This window comes from Trachymyrmex septentrionalis, unplaced genomic scaffold (assembly GCF_001594115.1).
Source record: "Trachymyrmex septentrionalis isolate Tsep2-gDNA-1 unplaced genomic scaffold, Tsep1.0 scaffold14, whole genome shotgun sequence".
Classification (NCBI taxonomy): Eukaryota; Metazoa; Arthropoda; class Insecta; order Hymenoptera; family Formicidae; genus Trachymyrmex; species Trachymyrmex septentrionalis.
Window position 1 is genome coordinate 3,104,320 of NW_017304543.1, and position 4,682 is coordinate 3,109,001.

Consider the following 4,682-nt stretch of genomic DNA (forward strand, 5'->3'; position numbering starts at 1 on the left):
GTTAAAGAAACTCGTTCACAACTACAATTTGACTGTAATAATTCCATGTCCTTTTGAACTTTGCATGTTGAAATAAATGAAAAAAACAAATGTAAATACGGGTACCAGGTCGTACCATTAATTAATTGTCGACGTAATACTTGGTATATTTCAGGGAAAATATCCTGTGCGATATAGGCATAGATATCGAATGCAATATCGTTCGACGAATACAATCATTGTACAATTAATAATCAAATATTTGCTTACTTTACGCAATATTAGCCCTTTATCAGAATTCTCTTTTTGATATACGAGAAGTTAAATGAATTCATTTTTCGCTCATTATGGTTAAATATGAGAAAACGAGAGAAAGAGATTAATGAAATATACGCACGGTGCACATGAAACAATTGGTCATAAAATATTTTCTATGGTGTTATTATTAAAATAGAGCTCCAGGGATCGTTGCAGCGAATTTATGATATAATTTCTACTGTGTGCACCGCGCATACGAATTCGATAAAAACTGTGTATCACAGTACATTTATATCTCAATCGCCGGAAATCATGGTAAGCGTACAGAGTATAATTCTTTCCTATCAACAAATGCATTGTTAGAAATTCGTCGCACGGATGCATGTGGTAGTTTTTTTTCACTAATTTGTGCTATCGCAGAAATTATATTTTATGTTCGAATATATTTTGAAATAGGAGATTCGGATAAAATAAATTTTCAATTGTAAATTTTTAAAGAGGATTATAATTAAAAAAAAAAAATAAATAATATGCTATAATTCGAAGATATAATTAGTCCTAATTAATTCTCATTATAATTTAATTAATCTTTTTAAAATTGACTTTTGTTTAAAATTTCGCTAAAATTTCTAAGAAAAAAAAATAAATTGACCGTCTCTATCCTCAATCAAAAGATATATATTTTTGCCCACGTGCAAAACATTTATTCGTGTATCACATTATACCGCTGCAAGTCCGATCCCTTCGCTTGGTTTTCCCAGCCACCACGTCCACCTATCAGTTCTGAGGAAAGTCTCATCCCTTCATCGGCCTCCAGCCACCCTCTATCCGCTCCCATCGTGCAGCCCACATTCAACCCCTGCGCCCCTTCTCTAGCCGTGTATACACGTAAACGCAGAGGGGATGGAAAGCACGTCTGCGCGATGAGGACCGGGATAGCAGTGAGCCTCTTTCGCGGGGGATCCGACGTGCTTTTCCACCCTCGACGACGACAGTCCTGCCGCATCACCAAAACGTACCACACAATCGTGAGTAAATTTGCACATTCGCTGATCTCTCGCTCATATCTCTCTCTCTCTCTCTCTCTCTCTCTCTCTCTCTCCGTCCCTCTTTCTCTTTCAGCCGTCTTTTACGATTCTCCAGTATCTTTATATATCTCTTTGTCTTCTTTCATTTTACTTCATAATTTTGTTTTTCTCTTCATTTTCCTCTACTTCACGTCTTTTACTTTACTCAACACCGCAATTTTATCTCTCATATATCCAGTGTCCGCGAAGGGGTCTCGTGGTACGCGCGTGGTACGCGAAATTTTCTGCCGTTTTATTTCCGCACCGGACCGGAAGACATCGGGTAAAATACGCTTCGTGTAGTTTATGATTGTAGGAATAACGGAGACGATTGTAGGAGAAAGCGACTTTAGAGCGTCGGTAATGTGCGAGTTATAAAGCCTTTCATTTCGTAGGTCCAAGAGATTTACCGCTGTAAATTTTACCGGAATAATCTGCGAGTTTATTTGAAGCGCAGGACATTACGTGAAACAATTTTACGTTATTTGCCATCATTATAAAGTAGAAATGACCTTAGACCTTAAAGGAGAAGTGATTCCAGAGAATGAGATTGGTAGCGAATTACGTGCAAGTCGTAAAACTTCGTTTCTTTGTTCAGGATTTGCTGCTGTTTTCATCGGCGGCAAGTCGTTTTCTTGATTGCTGAAGCATTCTTGTAGTTGAGTGCTGTATAAAAAAATTTTTATACCATTTACCATCGTAAAAGACTTAAAAAGTCTTAAAATTCGCACATAGTTGCATCTACTTATCTCTTCTAACTTTGATGTCATTATTATGTTTCTATAACAAGTGCGTTTGAAAATAATATATACAAATAAAATAAAAAAATAATATATACAAATAATTATACAAATAAAGAAAAAAACTAAAATTTTTCGCATCTATTTTTTCTTTTGCTTTGCTCGTTTTACTTAATCTTCTCTTACTTATTTAAGAAATTTCGTCAAGTTAAAAATTCAATTGTTTGTTAAATTATTAAGATGCTACGCGCAAAGTTTTGTAATAATTTTTAAGTTAAGATAAAAGAAACAAAATTTTGAAGATTCAAAGAAAGTCAATTTTCTTTTGAGTAAATTTTATTCGAAAAATATCAGACAAAAAGTATCTTTCTAAATCACGATGGATGTACGTGAAGTTTGTAGATCTTAAGTTCTATCGATCGCCGTTATCCGGTAAGCTAAATTCGGACGAAGTTAGTAATAAAGTCTTCGTGGAAATATTTTCAAACTCGAGTAACGATCATAAACTAGCTTTATATTAGAAATATAGTTATCTATATCCAACGGTTTGCTGCTTCTTCGTTCCTAAAAAGTTACTTAAAATGCAGTAAAAATATTTATATTTTCGCAACACTGCATATTTTAATTTTTCTAAAATATAATAAAAGCAACGAAACAAAAACCGTATCACGAAAAAATAGATCGTCCAGGTACAATATCAAAATATGACTAAAGACTCGTAATTTTTTAATGTATGCTGATATTTTTATAAGATAAATGAAAATTAGTAGTATGTAAATATATCAACTAATTCTTCTTAAGAAGGAAAATTTACATAAAAAATTGTACACAAAAAAATTGTAATTTAAATAACAAAGTAATAAAAATGTGTCTCAAAGGCGCATTATCAAGTTTAACGTGAAAGAATTACGAATGAAACGAGATTTAAAGATTTTTCACCACGCACATATTATAATGCATTCCACAGAGTCGTGTCGCGCAAATAATTTGGTCAATTATGGTGGAATCTTCACGAATATATTATTACGCTATAACGACAGTATTGCATTGCATTGATCGATCGTGAAGAAATAAAGATTTCCTGCTTCGGCAGGTGCAGTCACAGTTGTTCGAAGTTCCGGACGATCAAGGAAACGAAGTTAAGACGAGCGCGAGATTGTGTTACGATATATTGAATATCTCTTTCTTTTTCGCCGCGGAAGAAACTTGATCGCCTACCACGAGTCCCACTTCTATTAAAATTCATAAGACCATCTTCATAAATTGTGTGCAAGATATTATACAGAGTGTCCCAAAACCGTTGGATGTCTTTTAAATCACCAATTTCTTAGTTTTGCAAAAAGGAGCCGATTTTTTTGAAACAAGAATATCAAAAAAGGTATTGCTCACTACATTTTTGTTGTTACAAATTTTTTTTGAATTTTAAATTAAAATTCTATTAAAATAAAATATAATTAAAATTATAATTAAAAATATATGATGTTTTGTAGTATAATTTTTACTTCCAAATTTATTTCAAAAAGTTCTATTTTTCACTAATTGAAAATTAATTTATTAAGTTATTAAGAAAACACACCTGGTTTTGGGGCATCCTAGATATACAGATCGAAAGCTTGAACCCCTTTCACGATACAATGTTTCCCTGAGTATGTATATCTGGATGTCAATCATAGTAAATATCTAACAAGCACCAAATCCCACTTATGTATGCGGTCATTATTTAGTTATCTCATAAAACAAAATATTCTATTGAAATGTCAGATATATAATCTGCATACAGGCCTACATGTAAAATATCTATTATTTTATATATGTAAAATGTCAAAAATTTCGCAGATAATACATCTGTGATTATAATTATATGATTAACTCTCAACTATTATAGTTGAAGCGCAAAGTAATTATGTTATGTAAGTCAAACTGACTATGACAAAAAGCGACGTTGTATTTTGTGTTAATTGCTTTTAATAATTCGCCTTTATGGCGAACAGATAAAAGTAGGTTACGCATGAAAATGGGAAAAAAGATTGGGAAAAACAATAAGCTAAAAAGCTTTTAATGTCGATATAAAAGATCTATAACGTTGAAATTAATTTCGATATTATCATAATAATTGGGGGTTAAAACATACGTCATTGATAGTGCTTAATTTGAATCTACCTTCTGTAACGTACAATTTATTACATGGATATCAGCCAGGACAGAATATCACGGAATATTACAGGGCAGGTGAATATAATATGCATCCCTATACAAAACACGATATAGATTATCGATAATAATTGTTCGGCAAAATTTCATTGACGCAGGGGGAACTTTATGCGAAGGTTAAGCTAATAATATAACCTAATATTATACTCTCGTCAGGACTTTAAAAAAGATCATTCGAGTGTCCGTTATTTCATTATAAACTTTAGCGCCTCACTACAAAATCACGACCTGCTTTGTTTCAAACTGCTATTTGGAGATTTGTTATTGCATAATTAATCGATTGATCAATATTTGTTACACAATTTCATATTAAAATTACGCGTTATTCCCTTTAACGTAAATTATTAATCTTTAACTACTATATTGTAACGATTAGTCAATTTGTTGTATATGCGCCTCAATAAATACACAATATAATTTATATCTT

General features: G+C 32.3%; 1 protein-coding gene across 1 annotated transcript in view; it reads left to right on the forward strand.

Moving 5' to 3' along the window:
* Positions 1 to 1,207: 1,207 nt before the first annotated feature.
* Positions 1,208 to 4,682, forward strand: part of LOC108745587 — a 130,857-nt gene continuing 127,382 nt past the window's right edge. The window contains exon 1 of the mRNA XM_018481817.1: positions 1,208 to 1,265. The gene's annotated coding sequence lies outside the window, so the exon portion shown is untranslated. The remainder of the gene's footprint in view (positions 1,266 to 4,682) is intronic.